At 40.5% G+C, this 24372-nt stretch overlaps 1 protein-coding gene across 3 annotated transcripts in view; it reads right to left on the bottom strand.

The window, feature by feature from the left end:
• Window positions 1-22893, bottom strand: part of CKAP5 (cytoskeleton associated protein 5) — a 105196-nt gene extending 82303 nt beyond the window's left edge. The window contains exon 1 of one of the 3 annotated variants that reach the window (XM_081798159.1): window positions 22799-22893. The gene's annotated coding sequence lies outside the window, so the exon portion shown is untranslated. Of the gene's footprint in view, window positions 1-89; window positions 179-22798 lie in introns of those variants that run through there. The other 2 variants (XM_081798160.1, XM_081798161.1) reach the window with 2 other exon arrangements.
• Between the last annotated feature and the right edge of the window lie 1479 nt (window positions 22894-24372).

Raw genomic sequence — 24372 nt, 5'->3', positions numbered from 1 at the left:
AGGCCAGGAAAGTCTCCTGCACAGTCCACCAGGACTTCCGGCATGGGCACAATCGGATGCTTGACCCTCGCCCGCAGTTTGACACTTACGCTCCCTGAGCAGGGAGAGGTCTGGGGGCCCTACGGTCCGAGCGGAATCAGCAGGAATACCCGGCGGGCCGCGGCGGCATTGGTGCGAAGGGCCGCTGGGAAACGCCTCCTCCGGGGGCGGGGCCCAGAGCTCGCTGTCAGAGTGCCCGCCCCACCTCGGCCCCCTCCCGGCACACACTGAAGACTTAAAGGGGCCGCACCTTCGCCCAGAGGTCTGAGGACTCAGGGTGCTGCTTCCAGCCCACAGGGTTTCCAAGGCAGGAGGCAAATGAAGGACCAACTAGGAAGGCTCCACCCCGGCTGGGTGGGCCTCTTCTTTGGTAGCAACACAGGCAATGTTCCAGAAACAAAGGAGATGACCAGTTCCTACTACCACAATCCTAATCCCTCCTCCAGGGATGAAAAAAAAAATTGCTGCAGGCAATAGCCCAAGCATCAGGGTAAATAGATAGCCCTCATTATGTAAGCTGCTTATTCCATAAATTTGAGCAGTTACTGTTCTTCAAATGGTAACTGAAAGGCCCAGAAAGGAATTCTGGCAGCCTGCATTGCTTTACCTCACCCTTTTCACAGCCTTCCTTCTCTACAAGAGAAATCCCAGACAATGATAGAAGATGGGTAGGAAGGTAATAGGAAGTGAAATGGAAAACATTCTCATTCTCGTGAGCAAAATGTGCCAAGAACTGGCACAAGAATTCAAAAACTGACCAAGAATTCACATGTCTATGTAGATAAAGAAATCCTGAATGCAAATACAGTTGTGATGTGCAGCCATCCAATTTAATATGAAGAGTTCTTGAGAAAACTGTAGTAGAAACATTACTATCTCAGGGAGTTAAGTAATGGTCTCTGAGCTCTCCATAGGTTGTCAATGAGTTTTACTTTTCTTTTCATAGGAGGAATTTTTCCTCAATCTCAGTTTACAAGGTTTGACTGCATTTTGTGTCTCATACCATCAGGAAAGAGATTTACGTGTTTACCAAGCCTATATTCTTCCATCTAATCTAGATGAATAAACACATCTTATTAAAGCCTTAAACTACCACCAGACAAGTATGGGAATCAATTTAGTGAAGCAAAAGACCATTTATAAGTGCCCTAACACCCACCATCTCAAACATGGGTTCAAGTGGAAATAAAGATTCCAAAGGACAGGCATGAAGACTGCTCTGTTGACTAGGCAACAGACCAAGGTTACAAAGTCTCATAAGATCTTAGAGAATTCTAGGATCAGGCTGCCAGGGAGAAATGGATTCAGATTAGAAATAGTGTGATTTTGAACTGCCAAGAAAATCTCATTTTAAAGTGCATTTAACTATGAATGATACTTCTGAATTAGGTAATTAAGACCTTTCATTTTATCCCCATGAAGCATATCACACTATTGAGGATAATGCAGATCAGCCTCCCCATTAGATTGTGAGCACCTCAAGGGCAACGGCTAGAATGTACTCTAATCATCCTTTTCTCCCAGTATGATACAAAATGAATACTTAATAATAAATATTTATCACAAAAATTAGGATCAACACTTTCTTTGACATAGGAGTCTAGATAACTGTCAATAAGCATAGCACAGTGAATATATATGTGCATGCACACACACAAATGGATAATACCCAGTGCTGTGCTTGTTAGTGAATTAAAAATTTAGAGGAAAAAAAAATCCACTGATTGTACAGCTAGGTCTCAGACATCAGAGCTCAAGACTGTTATTATAGGGATTTGTATCTTTTGTCCCAAATGCACAGGTAAATATTCCTGAATAGTTCTTAAATATTTTACCCAATAACAGTCTAAACATAGCCCATCTTATTTAGGCTATTGCTTTTTTCTTTACTATACCATAAAGAGACTAAACTGGACATGTAAAACCTTCATAATTCAACAAATTACCAATTAGTAGTCTTCTACTTAACATGGCAATGTGGAAACTGTTTAGGAAATAATTTAGTAAATATTATATATAGAAGAGGGGAGATTCCCTAAGCTGAGAGCTCTGAGTAAGGTTTATTAAGGTATAACTTACATATAGTAAAATTCACTCTTTTTACTACATAGTTCTATGATTTTGGCAGACACAGAGAATCCATCACCATAATTGAGAACATCTCCATCAGCCCAAAATTTTCCCTGGTGTTCCTTTGTAGTCAACATCCCCCACTCCTCCCCCCAACCACTGATCAGCATGCTGTGTCTACAATTTTGTGTTTTGCACAATGTCATATTAAAAAAAAAAAAACATACAGTGTGTAGACTTTTTTCACTTATAATACAATTGAAATCATCCATGTTGTTGCACAGATCAGTAATTTGTTCCTCTTTATTGCTGAGTAATATTTCATTGTATCATCTAACACATTTTGTTCTTCCATGTTACCAGTTATAGGACATGTGGGTTGTTTCTAGCTTTTAACAATTATGAAAAACACTGCTATAGATTTTTGTATGAACTTAAGTTTTCAATTCTGTTAGGCAAATACCCAGGAGTGGGAATGCTGGGTGGTATGGTTAAGTGTATGTTTAATTTTATAAGTAACTGCCAAACTGTTTTCCAAAGTGGCTATATGAACCATTTTGCATTCCTCCTCCACCAGCAATGTCTGAGAGTTCAAGTGTAACTGGCTTATTACTTGGTACTAATTTCTAGTATGGCTCTGTATTTTTACACCTATGAATTAAAGCCACTTCTTTCCGCAATTTAGTGTTAATGGTTTGTAACGTACTCTTCCATTTATAAACCAGTCATTGATCATTTGGTATGAATCTTAAATGCTACTTTATAACACTTTCAAGAAGAAGTATCAATGAAAATTACTCTTTCTAATCCCATCCAAGAGTAGTCAAATCTGGTCATTTTATCTGGATCAACAAGCTACAAGGCTAAACAAAATACTCCGGGTAAACTGAACAAACCAAAGCATATATTATATATCTGTCAGCGGAACTGGTTTTCCAACATTCATGGTGGAGTTTATCCACCATGAGTTTATCCATAGCATCAACAATCTCTCTACATAACAAATCATATTAAACATCTTTATCAAATGTATAATTCTCTTGATTAGGAAGCAAGAAGTTTCAAGAAAATATTTTAAAACTTACATAAATACTTTGTCCACTATTACAAAAAAATGGTTTAAAAAGGGGGTCTGGAATTTTTATACACTGTTGGTGAGCATGAAGAAACTGGTACATCCATTTTGGAAAATATTTGTATTAACAACGCATTCCCGAGAATTGAGCATTATGTCCACACAAAAACTGGTACATAAATGTTAATAGCAGCATTAGTCATAAGAGCCCCAAAGGGGAAACAACCCAGAAATCCACCAATTGATAAAAGGGTAAACAAAATGTGATATATCCATACAATGGAATATCACTCAGTCATAAAAAGGACTGAAATAGCCATATATCCTACAACATGGGTTAACCTCGAACACATCATGCCTCTGAGTGAAAGAAGCCAGGCACAAAAGGCCATATGGTGGATGAGTCTGGCCGTATGAAATGCGCAGGTCAGGCAAATCCACAGGGACAGAAAGTAGAATAGTGGTTGCCACGGGCTGGGGTGGGTAGAAAGAGAAAGGGGGAATGAGGAATGACTGCTAATGGGTATGAAGTCTCTTTCTGGGGTGATGAAAATGTTCTGGAATTAGACAGTGGTGATGGCTGCACAACTATGTGAATATGCTAAAAAGCCACTGAATTGTATGTACCCGTTAAAAGGATAAATTTTATGGTATGTAAATTATATTTCAATTAAAATATCCATTGACAGGAGAATGGATAAACAAGCTGTCTTATATTCACAGAAAAGATACTATAGAGCAGTGAAAACAAATGGAGACAACTATTAGCAAAAACACAGATGAATTTCGCAAACCATGCTGAGAAAAAAATAGCTAGTACTAAAGAATATACAATATAATTACATAAACCCAAACAATATACTGTTTAGGAATATATATGTTTGTGGTTAAATTTTTTTTTATTTTTTTTTTATTTTATTATTTTTTTTATTTATTTGAGTGAGAGAGAATGAGAGATAGTACGAGAGGTAAGAGGGTCAGAGGGAGAAGCAGACTCCCTGCTGAGCAGGGAGCCCGATGTGGGACTCGATCCCAGGACTCCAGGATCATGACCTGAGCCGAAGGCAGTCGCTTAACCAACTGAGCCACCCAGGGGCCCTGTTTGTGGTTAAATTTAAAAGAAAAGTACAAGGGGCACCTGGGTGGCTCAGGTGGTTAAGTATCTGACTCTTGGTCTCAGGTCATGATCTCAAGGTCGTGAGATTGAGCCCTGTGTTGGGCTCTGTGCTGGGCATGGAGCCTGCTTAAGATTCTCTCTCCCCCTCTCCCTCTGCCCCTCCCCCACCTCTAAAAAATAAAAATGAAAAAAAGTACGAGGATATTAAATTTATAACATATTTAAAATATATTAAGTATTCCATGAGTTTAAAAATAAAAGAAAGGGGCGCCTGGGTGGCTCAGTTGGTTAAGCGACTGCCTTCGGCTCAGGTCATGATCCTGGAGTCCCGGGATCGAGTCCCGCATCGGGCTCCCTGCTCGGCAGGGAGTCTGCTTCTCCCTCTGACCCTCCCGACCCTCCCCCCTCTCATGCTCTCTCTCTCTCAAATAAATAAATAAAATCTTTAAAAAAAATAAAAAGAAAAAAAAATAAAAGAAAAAAAAGCTCTGCCTCTTGCTAGTAGGATTTTATAATTCAAAAAGTTACACACTACAAGTGTTCAGGCAGAAGTGTAGGAAGGCACTTTTTTTTTTTCCCCAATCTGAGAGGAGCACCAGGCTGGAAAGAAGAAAATTTTTATCTCCAAATCCCTGTTCTACCATTAACTAGTTGTGAAACCTTAGGGAAGTCATTGAATATTTGGTGGCTTTAGTGTTGTCATGAATAAAACAAGGAGTTTCTATCAACAGCTCTCCCACCTCTGAAATTTTACGAGACCGTGCTCCACAACCACTATTTATACATGATAAACAGCACGCTTGCAATTCCAAGTTCTCCAGTACTACAACATCTGCAGCTAATGTTAAATGTTTGGAAAATTCTTCTACTTCAGTGGCAAAATCTCATAACCTCATTCTCTTCAGCCCTTGGTTAAATTACTACAAAGGAATGGTATCAGCTGTAGTGATAATCTGAAACCAGTTTGCATGCATATAGGTTCTACCATCATTTTCCTTTTCCAGGCACTCTCTTTTAATTTTTTTTAAGGAGAAAGGGTGGGTTTTTTTTAAGAGAGGAGAGAGCTTTTCCAGGTACTCTCACTCTGGTAGAATAGATTATCTCCCCAGGACAAAAAGAAGGAATTCACACAAACCGCTCAAAAAACACAATCATATGTCTCTTTATGCCTGGCAAAGAAAGTAATGTGGTAAAGGTAAACACTGATTCAGTAAGTCTGAAATATGAACTGTATTTACTTCTCCATATGCAAAGAATGGGGAAGGAGAGCTTCTGAGTCATCTAGTCACATCTAAGCACAATCTGTAGCACCAAGAAGTCAATGTCACATTCAGAGCAGGCATTCCCATGGTTCTACTCAGGGCACCATACCCAGCTGAACATTCTACTATCAACTATCACTTAAAGGGGATTTAAAAGTGATACATTAAAAGTCCAGGACAGACAGCTTCACTGGAGAATTCTACCAAACATTTAAAGAAGAATTAACACCAATTCTCCTGAAACTCTTCCAAAAAATTGAAGAAACACTTCCAAACTCATTCTATTAGGCCAGAATTACCCTGATATGAAAGCCAAAGCCACTGTAAGAAAACTACAGACCAATATCGCTGATAAATACTGATGCAAAAATCTTCAAAATACTACCAAACTGAATCCAACAGCACATTAAAAAGATTATACACCATGTCCAAGTGGAATTTATTCCTGGAATGCAAGAATGGTTTAACATACCAAAATCAACCAATATAGTATACCATAACTCATTACAAAAGAACAAAAACCACATCCTCATCTCAACTGATACAATAAAAAGCATTTGCCAAGATTTAACATCCTCAGTGATAAAAACACTCAAACTAGGAATATCAGAAAACTACCTCAACATAATAAAGGCCATTATGAGAAGCCCATAGCTAACATCATACTCAATGGTGAATGACTGAAAGCTTTTCCTCTAAGATCAGAAACAAGGCAAGGATGGCTGTTCTAGACATTCCTATTCAAGATTGTATTGAAAGTTTTAGCCAGGGTGCCTGGGTGGCTCAGTAGGTTGAGTGTCTGCCTTGGGCTCAGGTCATGATCCCAGGGTCCTGCGATCGAGTGCCGACACAACAGGGTAAAAAACCAACAGGGGTGCCTGGGTGGCTCAGTCAATTAAGCAACCAACTCTTGATCTCAGGGTCATGAGTTCAAGACCAGCATTGGGCTCCACGCCCAGTGTAAAAAAAAAAAAAAAAAGGCAACCTACAGAATGGAAAAAAATACCTGCAAATCATGTATCTGATAAGGGGTTAATATCCAGAAGATATAAAAAAACTTGTACAACAACCCAAATAATCCACCGAAAAAAAATGGGCAAAAGACCTGAATAGACAGTTCTCCAAGTCTGATATACAAATGCTCAACATCACTAATCATCAGAAAACTACAAATTGAGGGGTGCCTGAGTGGCTCAGTCAGGTAAGCATCCAACTCTTGATTTTGGCTCAGGTCATGATCTCAGGATTGTGAGCTCAAACCCCACTTGCAGCTCCGCACTGGGCATGGAGCCTGCCTGGGATTTCTCTCTCTTCCTCTCCCTTTGCCCCTCCCCCCTCCTCCACTCCTGCATGCTCTCCAAAAAAATAAAAATAATAATAATAATAAAATAAAAAGAGGGTTGCCTGGATGGCTAAGTCGGGTAAGCGACCAACTCTTGACTTCTGCTCAAGCCATGATCTCAGAATCATGAGATCAAGCCCCACACCCAGTGTGGAGCCTGCTTAAGATTCTCTCTTCCTCTCCCTCTGCCCCTCCCCCCACCCCCCCCCAGCAAGCCTGCATGCTCTCTTTAAAAAAAAAAAGAAAAAGAAAAACACAAATCAAAACTACCATGAGATTATCAACTCACACCCATTAAGATGATTACTATATAAAAAAAACTAAAATAAATATTGGCAAGAATGTAGAGAAATAGGAACCCTTGCACACCATTGGTAGGACTGTAAAATGGTTCAACTGCTATGGAAAACGATACTCTGGTCAAAAAATTAAAAATGGGATGCCTGGGTGGCTCAGTTGGTTAAGCATCTGCCTTTGGCTCAGGTCATGATCCCAGGGTCCTGGGATGGAGCTCCATATCGGGCTCCCTGCTCAGCAGGGTACCTGCTTCTCCCACTCCCTCTGCTGCTCCCCATTCTTGTGCTCTCTTGCTCTGTGAAATAAATAAATAAAATCTTTAAAAAAAAAATTAAAAATAGAATACCACATTACTATGTGATCCAGCAATCCCACTTCTGAGTATGTCTATGCATATGTACATACATACATACACATATCCAAAAAAATTAAAAGTGGGGTCTCAAAAAGATTTATACACCCATATTCAAAGCAGCAATATTCACAATACCCAAGAAGTAGAAGCAACACAAATGTCTACTGAAGAATGAATGCGGGGCGCCTGGGTGGCTCAGTTGGTTAAGCGACTGCCTTCAGCTCAGGTCATGATCCTGGAGTCCCGGGATCGAGTCCCGCATCGGGCTCCCTGCTCGGCAGGGAGTCTGCTTCTCCCTCTGACCCTCCTCCCTCTCATGCTGTTTCTCATTCTCTCTCTCTCAAATAAAAAAAAAAAAAAGAATGAATGGATAAACAAAATGTAGTATATACATACAATGGAATACAAACATTAAAAAGGAAGGAAATCCTGTTACATGCTACAATATGGATGAACTCTGAGAACATTACACTAAATGAAATAAACCAGTCACAAAAAGACAAATACTGTATGATTCCACTTATATGAGGTATCTAAACTAGTAAAATTCACAGAAAAAAGTAGAATGATGGTTATCAGAGGCTGCGAGAAGGGGGAAAGAGAATGTACAGACTCAGATTTTCAAGATGAAAAAAAGTTCTGGAGATGTTTCACAACAACGTGAATGTACTTAATTTAAAATGTACTTAATTGGGGACACCTGGATGGCTCAGTCATTAAGCGTCTGCCTTCAGCTCAGGTCATGATCCCAAGGTCCTAGGATCGAGCCCCGCAATGGCTCCCTGCTCAGCGGAGAGCCTGCTTCTCCCTCTCCCACTGCCCCTGCTTGTGTTCCCTCTCTCATTGTGTCTCTCTCTGTCAAATAAATAAATAAACAAAATCTTTAAAAAAAATAGTAAGTTTTGTGTGTTGTGTATTTTTACAACTTTTAAAAAGTGAGACATTCATCCATTCAGTAAACTGCTCTGTAACTATTTAAAAAAAGATGATGAAGACTAAATATTTAAATATTAATGTGGAAGAAATACTAAGTTTTAAAAAGAAAACTGGAAGACAGTACATGAAATCTAACTTTTGTGTTTAGTAAAACCATATGGGGGACGTACACATTGGTAGTAGGCTGATAACTACCCCCAAAGACACTAGATTTTAATCCCTAGAGCCTGTAAATGTCACTTTATTTGGAAAAAGGGTCTTTGTAGATGTGATTAAATAAAGGATCTTGAAATGGGGAGATTATCCTGGATTATGTTAACGGGCCCTAAATGCAATCACATATATCCTTCTAACAGGGAAAGAGAGGGAAATTTAACACACACAGAGAAGGACACATAAAGGCAGAAAAGAGCAAAATTAGAAGAGGCTGAAGTGATCTGACACAAACTAAGGAATGCCAACAGCCACCAGAAGAGGCAAGGAAGGGATTCTTCCTGAGAGAGTGTCTGGGAGGAACATGGCCCTGCCTGGGTTTTAGCCCCCATAAGACTGACCTAAATTGTGTTGGACTTCTGGCTTCCAGAACCGTGAGAGAGCAAATTTCTGTTGTTTAAAGCCACCAAATTTGTGGTAATTTGTTACAGAAGCCATAGAGAACGAATACAACTTTGTACACGTTTGAAATCACATACAAATTTTCTGGAAGGATCCAAAGAAAACTGTTAACAATGGCTACTTCTAAGAAGTGTGTCTAAGGGGCTGGCTAAAGAACTTTTACTTTTTCACTTTAATACCTAGCCATTTTTTTTTTTAAGATTTTATTTATTTATTTATTTAAGGGGCGGTGGGTCAGAGCAGAGCGGTAGGGAGAGGGACTGAGTATGGGGCTCGATCCCACGGCCCCGGATCATGACCTGAAGCCAAAACCAAGAATTGGACACTTAACCAACTGAGCCACCCAGGAACCCTCTTGGCCTTCCTTTCTTAAAAAAAAACAAAAAACAAAAAACAAAACAAGCTTCAATGTTTTTAAAAGCTCTAAAACTTTAAAATTCCAGCTTGGAATCTTGAAGCTAGTTCTGTCTATACTCATTCCATAAGCTAAGCCTCACTTCTCACCCTTAACATTTTTTGGGCATCATATCTCCTTTGAAAGAAGAAACTGAATCTTATTTATTACCCCAGCATCTAGCAGAGTGCTTCGAACTCTAACATAACTTCTAAAATAGCACCATTTCATCAAACCATAGAAGTCTTAAATACATAATAAATGTGTTCCTTGAGTTATTTATAAATAAAATTTTGTATGTTGAATGTGTATTTCAAACATGTCAGAAAAATAGGATATATTTAATGGAATTCTGAAATAAGCCCCTTTTCAAAGTGAGAAATCACTCAGCAACAGATTTTGAAATTTTAAAAGTTTTGCCACTGTTTTCTTAGTTATCCATTTTTTATTATAAAATCATTGAAAGAGGGTAATTTTAATTTTAGAATCTTTGACTTTGGCAAAGCCATGGCAGTAGAACAGTTGTTTGCAATAAGTCTGATTGTAGAGAGCTCCAGTCAAGATTAAATTCAATCTAAACCTGTCATCGTGGGCTCTGGAGATAGATCTGAGTTCTAAAACTTGCTTTGTCACACTCTAGCTGAGCCTCAGTTTCATCATCTGTCCTAACAGTACGATCATCACGTGGTTCTTTATTTAATACACACTTCTGGAGCATTCCCTATGTGCCAGGCACTATTCTAAGCACTTCACATGTACGGACTCATTTAAATTCTTATAACTCTGAAGTTGATATTATCACCTCCATTTCACAGACAACGAAACTGAGGCATGGAGATTAAGCAACTTGCCTAAGGTAATTCAACGAAATGTTGTAAAATTTAAATGAGATTTTGCCTTATACATGTTAAGAATCCCAACATCCATGTTATCCCCCTGCCCCACAAGTACATTTGCTTGTTGGATCACGTGAGGTTACTCTGTTAGGCACTCAGCTACGTGCTAAGTATAGGTTGTACAATATAGTAGCCCAGGGATCAGGGGCCAGCTACTATGAGGCACCTAATCTAGACTCAGGGGTCAGGGAAGGTCTCCCCGAGAAACTGATACTGGCATACCTCACTTTATTGCACTTTCCAGATATTGTGGTTTTTACAAATTGAAGGTTTGTGACAACCCTGCATCAAAAAGTCAATGGGCACCATTTTCCCAATAGCATTTACTCACTTTGTGTCACATTTTGGACATGGACATTTTTCATTATTATTTTATTTGTTATGGTGATCTGTATCTGTGATCAGTAATCTTTTTTTTTTTTTGATTGGTGATCTTTGATGTTACTTTTATAATTGTTTTGGGGCACCATGAACCATACCCATAAAAGACAGCAAACTTAATGGATAAAGGCTGTTGGGTTCTGACTGCTCCACTCACTAGCCTTTCAAGCCTCCCTATTCTCCCTCTCTCCTGAGGCCTCCCTGCTCTCTGAGACACAACAATATTGAAATTAGGCCAATTAACAACCCTACAATGACCTCTAAATGTTAAGTGAAAAAAAGGTTTGCATGTTTCTCACTTTAATATTTTACTTATTTATTTTTTAAGTATGCCCAATGTGGGGCTCAAACTCACAACCCTGAGATCAAGAGCTGCATGCTCTACTGACTGAGCCAGCCAGGTGTCCCACGTTCCTCATTTTAAATCAAAAGCTAGAAATGATTAAGCTTAGTGGGGAAAGGCATGTCCAAAGCCAAGATAACCCAAAAGCTAGACCTCTTACACCAATTAGCCAAGCTGTGAATGCAAAGGAAAAATTCTTGAAAAAAAATTAAAAGTGGTATGCTAGTGAATGCAGAAATGGTACAGCCTTACTGCTGATACGAAGAAAGTTTTAAGTGTCTGGATACAAGATCAAGCCAGCTACAACATTCTCTTAAGCCAAAGCCTAATTGAGAGCAAGGCCCTGAGTCTCTTCAGTTAATGCTATGAAGACAGAAGAGAGGTAAACCTGCAGAAAAGTCTGAAGCCAGCAGAGGCTGGTTCATGAGGCTTAAGGACAGTAATCTCTGTAACATCAAAGTGCAAAGTGAAGCAGCAAGTGCTGATGAAGAAGCTGCAGCAAGTTATCCAAAAGATCTAGCTAAGATATCAATGAAGGTAGCCTCACTAAACAACAGATTTCCAGTGAGAATGAAGCCTTCTATATGGCTTTCATAGCTAGAGAGAAATCAATGCCTGGCTTCAAAGGACAGGCTGACTCTCCTGTTAGGGGCTAATGTAGCAGGTGACTTTAAGTTAAAGCCAATGTATATTTACCATTCTGAAAATACTAGGGCCCTTAAGAATTATGCTAAATCTACTCTGCCTGTGCTTTATAAACCAAACAAAGCCTGGATGACAGCGTATCTGTTTAAAACACAGTTTACTGAATATTTTAAGCCCACTGTTGAGACATACTGCTCAGAAAAAAAAAAAACCAAAACATTCATTTCAAAATATTACTGCTCAGGGGCGCCTGGGTTGCTCAGTCAGTTAAGCATCTGCCTTCGATCCCAGGGTGCTGGGATCGAGCTCTGCATCAGGCTCTCTGTTCAGCAGGGAGCCTGCTTCTCTCTTTCCCTCTGCCTACTTGTGCTCTCTCTGTCAAATAAATAAATAAAATCTTCAAAATATTACTGCCCATTGACAATGCACCTAGTCACCCAAGTTGAGCTCTGATGGAGATGTGGAAGATTAATGTTGTTTTCACGCCTGCGAACACAACATTCATTCTGCAGCCCACGGATCAAGGAGTGACTCTGACTTTTAAACCTTATTATTTATAAAATACATTCCATAAGACTGTAATTGCCACAGAGATTCCTCTGATGGTCCTGGGCAAAGTAAACTGAAAACCATCTGGAAAGGATTCACCATTCTAAATGCCATTAAGAACATTCATGATTTATGGGAAGAGGCCAAAATATCAACATTAACAGGAGTATGGAAGAAGGTGATTCCAACTCTCGTGGAGGACTTTGAGGGGTTCTAGACTTCAGTGGAGGAAGTAATTGCAGATGTGGTGGAAACAGCAAGAGAACTAGAATCTGAAGTGGAGCCTGAAGATGTGACTGAATTGTTGCAATCTCATGATAAAACTTTAATGGATGAGGAACTGCTGCTTCTGGATATGCAAAGAAAGTGGTTTCTTGAGATAGAATCTACTCCTGGTGAAGATGCTGTGAAGACTATTGAAATGACAACACAGGATTTGAAATGTCACATAAACTTAGTTGATAAGGCAGCAGCAGGGGAACGCCTGGGTGGCTCAGTCGGTTAAGCATCTGCCTTCGGCTCAGGTCATGATCCCAGGGTCCTTGCTCAGCATGGAACCTGCTTCTCCCTCTGTCTGCCCCTCACCCCTTCTGTGTTCTGACAAAATCTTTTTTTAAAAAAAAAAGCAGCAGCAGGATTTGAGAGGATGACTCCAATTTTGAAAGAAGTTCTACTATGGGTAAATGCTATCAGACAGCATCACATACTACAGAGAAATTGTTTGTGAAAGGAAGAGTCCACTGATGCAGCAAACTTCACTGGTGTCTTATTTTTTTTTATTATGTTAATCACCGTACATTACATCATTAGTTTTTGATGTAGTGTTCCATGATTCATTGTTTGCGTGTAACACCCAGTGCTCCATGCAGTACCTGCCCTCTTTAATACCCATCACTGGTGTCTTATTTTAACAAATTGCTACAGCCACTCCCACCTTCAGCAACCACCAGCAGCCATCAACATCAAGGCAAGACCTTCTACCAGCAAAAAGATTACAAACTGCTGAAAGCTCAGGTGATGGTTAGCATTTATATATACATGATGTGTGTATATCTATATCTCATTTTTTTTTTTTTTGAGAGAGAGCGAGCATGCACAAGCAAGAGGGATGGGGATCTTAAGCAGGCTCCATGCCCAGCACAGAGCCTGACGTGGCACTCAATCTCACGACCCCTGAGATCATGACCTGAGCCAAAATCAAGAGTCAGACGCTTAACTGACTGAGCCACCCAGGCGCCTCACAATATATTTTACTTTATTTATTATTTTTTAAAGATTTTATTTATTTATTTGACAGAGAGAGAGAGACAGCGAGAGAGGGAACACAAGCAGGGGGAGTGGGAGAGGGAGAAGCAGGCTTCCCACTGAGCAGGGAGCCCGATGCGGGGCTCAATCCCAGGACCCCGGGATCATGACCTGAGCCAAAGGCAGATGCCCAACGACTGAGCCACCCAGGAGCCCCTATTTATTATTTTTTTTAAAGATTTTTATTTATTTATTTAATAGAGAGAGAGCACAAGCAGGAGGAGCAGCAGAGGGAGAGGGACAAGCCGGCTCCCCTCTGAGCAGGGAGCCCGACGCAGGGCTTGATCCCAGGACCTGAGCCGAAGGCAGATGCTCAACTGACTGAGCCCACCCAGGTGTCCCCCAAAATATATTTTAATGAAGGTATACACATTTTTTTTTAGACATAATGTTATTGCATACTTAACAGACTACAGTGTAGTGTAAACATAATTTTTATATGCACTGGGAAACCAAAAAAAATTTAATTGACTCACTTTACTGTGCTATTCGTTTTATTCAGTGGTCTGTAACTGAACCTGCAGTATCTCTGAGGTATGCCTGTGATTAAGGCTGAGAATTAAAGGAAATTAATAGGGATTAGCCAGGCAAAGGCATAATGAGTGGGAATAATAGAGAATGTTAAGGCTTGTGTGTGAAAGTCCAAAAGAGCTAAGCAAAAGTAAAGAACAGAATTGTAACTCAAGTAGCCAAACAGGGACTAAAAAGGGCCATATTATACAAACCCAGTGACTTTATGTAAGGAAGGAGTACTGCAGACTGCCTGGCAACTACCAAATACTCAAGCATGGTAGTTACCATTATTATGTTGTTATAAGCATCATCCCAGTCATTCAGGGATTCTAGATTCAGTTCAGACTTTAACCCGTATTTCAGTCCTCTGGTCCAAGAAAGGCCTAAGTTACCTAAGTTAGCACTCTTAGGACCAAGAAAGGCAAGTCTCCTCTGGTTTAAAACAAACTGCTTCTTTGGGTGTACAGATAATCTATTCCTTTTTATCCTATAGGAAGCAGATTTGCTATTAATTAAAAAGTAAATGCCATTTGGGGCGCCTGGGTGGCTCAGTCGTTAAGCGTCTGCCTTCGGCTCAGGTAACGATCCCAGGGTCCTTGGATCAAGCCCTGCATCGGGCTCCCTGCTCTGCGGGAAGCCTGCTTCTCCCTCTCCCACTCCCCCTGCTTGTGTTCTCTCTCTCGCTGTGTCTCTCTCTGTCAAATAAATAAATAAAATCTTTAAAAAAAAAAAAAAGTAAATGCCATTTTATAATACTCAAAGGGACTGTCCATATTTTGTCTGGAGGGATCTCCCATATTAAACATTGCTCAAAATAAGTAGTCCTCAGAAGCGTAAAAAAACAGTTTTATTTACTGCACGGAGATTTCTGATATGAGATTTGGTCTCTCCTCCCAAATGAAGCACTCATACTAGTTCTAGACTAGGAGCCTTTCATGAGACTTTTTTTTTTTTTTAAGATTTTATTTTTAAGTAATCTCCATACCCAACATGGGGCTCAAGCTCACAACCCCAAGATCAAGAGTCACATGCTCTACCAACTGAGCCCGTCAGGTGCCCCTCATGAGACGTTTTTTTTTTTTAAGAATCATTTATTTATTTGAGAGAGAGAGAGAGAGCACGCGCGAGTGGGAGGGGAGAGGCAGAGGGAGAGGGAGAGAGAATCCCAAGCAGTCTCCCCACTGAGTACAGAGCCCCATGTGGGGCTCAATCTCAGGACCCTGAGATCACGACCTGAGCCAAAACCAAGTGTTGGATGCTTAACTGACTGTGCCACCCAGGCGCCCCTCGTGAGACTTTTTTTTTAAAGAATGTACATAAAAAAAGACCGAAAGAAAAATGTGAAATAACAGTACTGAAAAAGATTCTTGAAATCTACAAATGAGGGACTTCATACTACAAGTGGATAAGGACATAAAATGATTATTTAAAAAAAAAACCACTGTGGGGCGCCTGGGTGGCTCAGTCGGTTAAGCGTCTGACTTCGGCTCAGGTCATGATCCCAGGGTCCTGGGATCGAGTCCTGCATCGGGCTCCCTGCTCAGCGGAGAGCCTGCTTCTCCCTCTCCCACTCCCCCTGCTTGTGTTCCCTCTCTCGCTGTGTCTCTCTGTGTCAAATAAATAAATATCTTAAAAAAACAAAAACAAAAAACAACACTGTAAATTAAAAAAAAAAAAAAAAAGATTAGGGAATAAGATGTTCTAGACAGCCAAAGTAGCCAAATAGAAGTCAAATCCTTGGAACAACAATTTTATGTAACTTTTTTTTCATATAAATCTAAGAAAATACCTAAGCCTCCCAGTCTTCTTAAATAAAGTATACTAATAATCATTTAAACTTTTCAGGATAATCCCCTACTGCCACAGAGTTATGAGGGACACTTGCACCAAATCTAAATGGTTCTATAGCTTTTTTGAATTTTAATGTTTTAACATTTTAGCTTTTCTTCTCAACCCTTTTGATCAAGCTAACACTTTTAGTTAGCTTGTAACAGTGCTGCCTTTTTAAGTTTTAGCTCTTGATTTAAAGAACCAAGCAAGCTGAAACTGTGCCTAAGAGAGAATAGGATCTACTTGAGGGAAGCCAATAAAATTTGTGATACCTACTTAGGCTGCTGAAAAGCCTTTTTTGGTTTACTTCCTGGTAGCTGACTTTCAGATGAAGTATGCTACTTCAAGTCTTATGATTGAAAAATGAAAAGAAAAAACAAAAGCAAAAACACATCTACATTAAACAAATGAATTTCATTTCAAGAAATTCTTGAAACTACTCAATTTTTTTCTCATCTTTATAGAAAGGATCTAAAAATCATTTAATAACAAATCTCTAAAAAATATAATTAAGAGATCAAAGAAGGTCTCTTATCTCTTAATAAAATAACAAAAATCATGTTTGAAGAGACAAGGTCAAGAGACATGAGGTCACCATGGCTTCTCTGACACCGTATCTATGCCAAAAATATATGACCATTCCAGCTGAGTCAGAATTTATGCTTTGAATGCATCTAAACAAAGATCACATCCCAGGTCAACCACTGCTGTTACCAGGTCATGAAAAGCAATGTTTTCTGTGGCACTTAAAAAGTGTTAATTGGGGGAAAAAGTTAGATCTCAGTAAAAAGCAAGTTACAAAGAAGACATCTGTTTGGGACCTAAGCTTCCTCTGAAAGTTGGAAAGAACTGTATGTATTCATATTTACTTTAATATACAGACAGAAAGATACAGAAACAATTGTATGTATATGCATATACATGAGTTAGCATACATACATATATTACTTAGCTCTGTCCACTGAGAGGGCCTAGAAATAATGACACTCCCAGCAATGAGCACACGGAGCACCCAGATCTTGGTTTCTATAAATCACTGTCCAGTAAAAGGAATCAAGGCTCCTTGGAGAACTGGCTGATTCTAGGGTTGGGCCAGGGAAAATATAAGATGTGTCTGGGGCATCTTATAGTACTAGAAAGTAAGGAAATGCTGAAAAAGAAAAAAAGGACGGAGACATGTCAAAGGGACACAGAAGCCAACATGAAAGATCTCCCAATGGTCAAGGCTGGAACAACTGAGCAAAAAAATAAGTAACACAGAATCAGATTATAACTAAAAGTACAAAATAGATATACTGATAGATAAATGGTTGAATAAAGAAATGAATGGGGGAGAAGAGACAAATCTTCCTTCCCAAATTCTAAATAATAAATGTAGATACTCTTAAGTGGTACTTAAGCCCTCCACCACTTTGAGGGTGGGCTAGACAGAGTGATTCACTTCTAAAGAATCAATATAGAAAAGGAAAAATAGTAACCTCACATATTAACATGGCAAACACTACCTTAACCAAGTGATCAAGATCAACATCATCAGGGGGCGCCTGGGTGGCTCAGTTGGTTGAGCGACTGCCTTCGGCTCAGGTCATGATCCTGGAGTCCCTGGATGGAGTCCCTGGGTGGAGTCCCGCATTGGGCTCCCTGCTCGGCAGGGAGTCTGCTTCTCCCTCTGACCTTCCCCCCTCTCATGTGCTCTCTCTCATTCTCTCTCTTTCTCAAATAAATAAATAAAATCTTTAAAAAAAAAAAAAGATCAACATCATCAGTGATATCATGTCGATGTCACATATCCCCTGATATGAAATGACGGTATTCTGTGGCATTCTTTCCAAAAACATGTAACTCTTGTCTAATAATGAGAAAAATATTAGATAAACTCAAAAGAAGGGACATTACACAAAATAACTGCACAAGGAACTGTACATAAGCACTGTACTCTGTTGATAAAGTGGTTTCCCATGAGAGTATGGGTTAACAACTCTGATGCTGCTATATATGTTTACTGGAATTGAACAATTAAGTAAATGGATAGTGGAAGCCAGGTTTCTACTGCTGACATGGAAATTCACAGATCAGCAAGGGGAGAAGGCTAGAATGGTCTATGTGGTAATGAACTAGAATTGGAGATACCAGTAAGAACTCATGTTTAACTTAATAAATATAGTTACAGATGATTACACACAGAAATATTTACAGACAGGTCTATATACAAGAGTTAGTATAAAACTAACTCTGCTCCATTAGTTGAGAGGGCTTAAAAGAAAGCAGCAATGAGGGCGCCTGGGTGGCTCAGTCAGTTAAGCATCTGCCTTCGGCTCAGGTCACGATCCTGGAGGCCCAGGATCGAGTCCTACATCGGGCTTCCCGCTCAGCAGAGAGTCTGCTTCTCCCTCTGCTCTTTACCCAGCTTGTGCTCTCTCTCTCAAATAAATAAATAAAATCTTAAAAAAAAAAAAAAGAAAGAAAGAAAGAAAGCAGCAATGAGAATACTTAATGCCCAAATCTTGGTTTCTTATATCATTCTCCAATAAAAGGAAGCAGAGCTCCCTGGAAAAATAGCTGATTTTTAGCACTGTGACAAGAGATATACGAGATGAGCCTGGATCATCTTGTAGTGCCAGAAAGTAAGGGAGTGTTAAAAAATAATTATTAAACACACACACACACACATACACACTGATGTCAGTATGTTAAAGGGGGCACAGGAGCCAAATGAAAGAGCTCCCAATGGACAAAGCTGGAACAATCTGAGCAATAAAAAAAAGTAGTATTGGAATATAACTCAAAGTATAAAATAGATATCCTTCATTCCATACTAATATAATACTTGACTAAATTAACAAATGAGGAAAGAAAGACAAATTTCCCATGCAGAAGAATTCCAAATAAGTTATGCAGATACTCCACCCCAAAGAACAGGGAGCATAACTTCATTCCTTAAATGTAGGCAACATAGTTACTTTTTTCCAAAGAGGACAGTATGGAATGGGGGAAAAAAATTAACTTTATAGAGGAGTAACCTGACAAACATTACCTCAGCCAGGTGATCAAAGTCAGTATCAACAGTCATAAATCATGTTGATAGTATGTATCCTTTACATGATATGATGAAAATGGCACTTTCTCTCTGTCATCATCATCCCCAAAAACCATAACCCCAGTCTAATCATGAGAAAAACATCAGATAAATTCCAGGAGTGGGACACCCTAAAATATACTTAACCAATACCCCTAAAAACTTCCATAGAAAGTTTTTTAAATTAAAAAAACAAAACAAAACAAAAAAGAGGGGCACCTGGGTGGCTCAGTTGGTTAAGCATCCAACTCTTGATTTCGGCTCAGCTCATGATCTCAGGGTCATGAGATGGAGCCCCATGACAGGCCCCAGCAAGCTCCGCACTGAGTGTGGAGCCTGCTTAGGATTCTTTCTCTGTCCCCCACCACTCGCATGTGAGCGTGCACATATGCCCTCTCTCTCTTTCCCTCAAATAAATAAATAAATAAATAATGATGAGGGGGGCGCCTGGCTGGCTTAGTCGGTAGAGCATGTAATCTTGATTTCAGGGCTGTGAGTTCGATCCCCACACTGGGCATGGAGCCTACTTAATAAAATAAAATCTTAAAAAATAAATAATAACAACAACAAAGGCAGGAGTGGGGAAGCCAAATCTACCTTCCCTCCCAGGTGACACAAACATAAAACTACCATTTTTCCAGTTTTCTTCGTTTAAGACTTTCCAAATTAGTCTGTTGAGATAAGGCTCACATCCAAAAACACAGTAACACAGCCAGCTTTAGTTATATACTTACTGTTTTTATCACTTTATCACATAAAGACTATGACAGTTTTGGCCAATTTTGTTCAACAAATATTTTTTGACTACCTTTTTTGTTCCAAGCATTGTTTGAGCATTGAAGTAACCTCAAAGGTAGAAGAAGGAAAAAAAAATCTGTGCTCTGCGTTCTTTTTCTGTGAGAAAATCAGACAATACACAACCAAACAATAAATGACCTATTGGATAGTGATAAATGCTATGAAGTGAATAAAAAAGGAAAGTGAGGCAAAAGTGGCCAAGAAGGCTACTCTAATTGGAAGCATAAAAAATGTCTCTTTAAGATGACATTTGAGTTGAGACCTAAGCAGAGCTGGTATACAAAGAGAACAACAAATGTAAAGGCCAAAAAGAGTAAGTTTAACATGCTTGAGATATCTCATGTAAACAAGGCAACCGCCCTGATAGGAATGAGATAAGTGAACTTCAGAGGTAAAAATACAAAAGTCATTTAGGAATCTCAAACCACTCCCAACATTGCTCACCAGGAATCCTTCAATGGTAATTAGATCAAGATCTCACTTTTATGCTCCCCCAGTATCTCCCCCAAAGTCACAGCTGTCCAGTAAATAATGTATTTTGAACCGCCCCATCTTCCCTCTAAAAACTACCATGCCTATCATATTTTCTCATGGCTCTGCTAGAAGTATTAAGAAAAAAGGGAGGGGAAGTATTCTACCGAGAAAGTGCTCCTGAATTCTCCTTAACAGACCTCATTACTTCATATAGTACAACCACAGGTTAAAAGCAAAGGCCCTGAAGACAGACTAACTTGGGTTCAAATTCAGATTCTATTAGTTGTATGATCTTGAATAAGTTGCATAACCTTTCGAAGACTCAGTTTCTCATCTGTAAAAAGCTGTGAGGATTAAAAAAGATAAAATGTGGCACCCCGTGACTATTCAATAAATGTTAGCTACTGCTAATAAAGTATTTGAGTATTATTTTTTTCAAGGACCAGAGCTGGGCCAGAGGGATTATAGAAAGCAAACTGTTTGAGTGTAGCAAATTGTTTGAGAGATAAAACTGTCAAACTCCCTTAGGTCAGGAGCTTTGTCTTTTTCTGGTTCACTGGTATATTCCCAGAATCTAGAACAGTGATTAACACACAGTAGGCATCAACCTCAGTCTGTGTTGAATGAATGAATGAGACTCCATTGAGTCAAGAAGCCTAAGAGAGCCTGGTTTTACTTCAAAATAAAAGTAAAAAGTTTTCATTCCACATCAAGATTTTAAACAATATCCTAAGGCCTTGTTAAAGATGTTTTTATTATTTCTAATTGCCTCCTCAAAATCTAGAACAGTGTTCATAATATTAAGGTATTCAAATTTATTGCAATTAAAAAGCTCTGCTACAGGGCGCCTGGGTGGCTCCGTCGGTTAACCATCTGCCTTTGACTCAGTCATCATCTCAGGGTCTTGGGATGGAGTCCCGCATCAGACTCCCTGCTCAGCAGGGAGCCTGTTTCTCCCTCTCCCACTGTCCCTCCCCCCACTCATGCTCTCTCTCTAGTAAGTAATAAAATCTTTAAAAAAATTGTTAATTAAAAAATAAATAAAAGAAAAAGCTCTGCTGCTAAAATTGAGCTGTCAGTTGTAGGCTATACTACTGTTCATAATTCAAAGCTGATGATCAAAACGTTGAAAGTAATAAAGTATAAGGTATATTGTTATGGGAAACCCTACTTGCCAGTGCTCCAGTGAGCAGACTTAGAAAACTTGTGTAAGATCTTTTTCTCACGGTTGACCAACTAAGTTTAATTTATGCTGGCAAAATAAATTGATTTCACCTCTGTATCATTAAATTTTATTAAAACAACATTAGAGTTTATCCAGTCACTTCGGAAAAGTCCAAATCTTTTAGACTTCTTAAAAAGCTTCAAAAATTTGTTAGCTTAATATATTGGCTCTTTAGGTCAAAGAAGGACTTTTCAGGGTGATGAAAATGGAGAAAGAAGGAGTTCACCTCTCTAAAAATGAGTTTTCAATTACTATAATTATGCATAAAATAAGACAGGCAGCATTTCTGGGCCAAGATTTGATGCCTTAGTTCCCCTTGAGAATTAGAGCCAAGCATAAATTTGGGGCAAGTTCTGCAAAAACCACTTTACCCTCTATTGATGCTGAATGAAAAACTCATTGTTAGGATTCATCAACACGAATATATTTTCTAACACACAGTAGCCACTCTGGCAACATCGCTTTCACCATTTTCTACCCCAGAAGCAAAACAGGATGCATTTAAATCCTGCCTGACAGTTACCACGATTGCAGGGTAGCTATCTCAACAGCCCAAGAGTGGTAAGGGCTAAAAAGTAAAAAATCTAGCTTACCGAACCTTAAAGAAGCAGGCCTGCTCAAGCTAACCTGCACTGGTGGCTACTGCAAAGGTCTGCCAAACCTTCAGGGCTGGAAAGATACCTGAACTCTACTGACACCTTTTGATAGAGAAAGACTGGCGTGAGGGCGGAGCGGTTATGATCGGAATTGTTAAAACCGCAGCAAGCCGGCAGGGACACAGGTGCGCGGGCAGGCCCCGGTACCGCAGTCCTTGTCACGCTCCGAGATGACCGGGCCCTTCACAACCACAACAGCCCTCCTAGGTTCTTATTCACTCATTCATTCATTTGACAATTACGCGAGGGGCACCGTAGCAGGGCCCGCTCGCAGGGCCCCCGCCCCAGCCCCGGAACACCCACAGCCGCCAGGCGCGACCCTGCGCCGCCAGCATTCCCCCGACGCTGCAGCCCGCGCCCCGCCGCGGCGCGCTCGAGTCAGCCGGATCGCGGCCTCGGCCGCACACGAGCGCCCACGCCCCCCGCCCTCCCAGCCGCGCGTCCCCCGGCCTCCGCCCCGCTTCGCCGCCTCAGACCGCCGGGTTCGTGCGGCGAAGGAGGGGCGCGTCGCGGAGGCCCCCCGCCCGGAGTTCAAGGCAACCCTGCGCGCGCGACGCCTGGACCCGAGGGCCTAGGTGGGTGGGTCGGACCCACCGGCCACTCACCTCCGCCGGGTCAGAACCGAGGGGCCTGCTCTAAGCCGTTTGAAACCGCTTGGGCCGCCGCACACCCCGCAGTGTCCTCGTTGTTTATTGGCTCTCGACGGACCGCCCATCGCCCGTTTATTGGCCCATTTGAAAGGCCTGTGGGCACGCGCCGCCCGCAGCTTTAAAGGGGCCGCGCGCAGCCGTGCTTCCTTCGGACCCGGCGCGGCCTGATCGGGTGGGGACAGGGTCGCTGTAGCAAAAGCTACCGACAGCGCTTGCCGCCCCCCCCGCCCCCCAAAGAAGGGCGAAAGATGTGTAGAGAGCTGTGCATCCCCGGCCACCAGCATGTTTCCTTTATTTAATTTTGGCTATTCAAGCTACTGTCAACACCTGGCAATTTTTTTAAAAAGTCATTTCATTCACCAAATATTGATTGTGCAGCTAAGTGCGTGAGGGAGAGGAGAAGCAGCTGGGATATCGTAGAAGGAGCAGTGAATGGAGCCAGGATGCTGGATTCTGGTCTTGGACCCGCTCTAAGTAAACCACTTTCCTCAGTAAATCATTTGTAGCTTAGTTTCCTCAAACCAAGGATAACCATGTTTCTCTTATAAGCTTAACGTGAGGATTTAGTATAACTAATTTAATGTCTAGGAAAGGCCTTTGAACAGTAAGCATTCTGCAAATGCTTAATACTCCTGTTATTTATAGAAACGACAGGCTTGGTTAATATGATTTCTAAAAGTCTTGTTTAGCTCTGAAAATAAAATCTTTTAAAAAAGAGGAGGTGGGGTGTGGGGTCCGGCTGACCCAGTCAATGGAGTTTGCAACTCTTGATCTCTTCCAGCCCCACCTTGGGTGTAGAGATTACTTAAAAATAAAATCTTAAAAAAAAGAAAAGTCTTGTTTAGCTCTAAATTCTGTTTCTCTAAATAAGATCAGGTCTTTCCAAGAAATTTGCAAACTACAGTGGTCAGAAGAATAAAACATATAGTCTAATCACTAAAATTCAAAGCAGCATGAGACCTAGGTAAAAGAAAAACTGTAGATGCTTAGCAAAGGAAGAAATTTGTAAGGGACGATCTGTGAAAGGGATGGACTTTTAATCTGGGATTTCAAAGATATGTAATTACCAACAGACTAAAAGATGGAGAAGGGATGGGTAAAAGTAATAAAATGATTATTTTTTAATCTATCAAATTGGTAAAAATGAAAAAGTTTGACAACCGTTGGTTGGCCAACATTTTTTGAGAAACAGACATTCAAACTCACTGTTGGTAAGACTGTAATTGGTGCAAACTTTTAGGATGATTTCACAGTTATTAAAATGTAAAATGTGGGACACCTAGCTGGCTCAGTCAGAAGAGCGTACAACTCTTAATCTCTGAGATGTGAGTTCCAGCCCCACATGGGGTGTAGAGATTACTTAAAAATAAAATCTTGGGGCACCTGGATGGCTCAGTCGGTTAAGCGACTGCCTTCGGCTCAGGTCGTGATCCTGGAGTCCCGGGATCGAGTCCCGCATCAGGCTCCCAGCTCGGCAGGGAGTCTGCTTCTCCCTCTGACCCTCCTCCCTCTCATGTTCTCTGTCTCTC

This window comes from Leptonychotes weddellii, chromosome 11 (assembly GCF_054177405.1).
Source record: "Leptonychotes weddellii isolate Sample4059 chromosome 11, ASM5417740v2, whole genome shotgun sequence".
NCBI classification, from domain to species: Eukaryota; Metazoa; Chordata; class Mammalia; order Carnivora; family Phocidae; genus Leptonychotes; species Leptonychotes weddellii.
The sequence above is the reverse complement of the archived record's forward strand: the minus strand, read 5'-3'. Positions and strand labels throughout refer to the sequence as shown.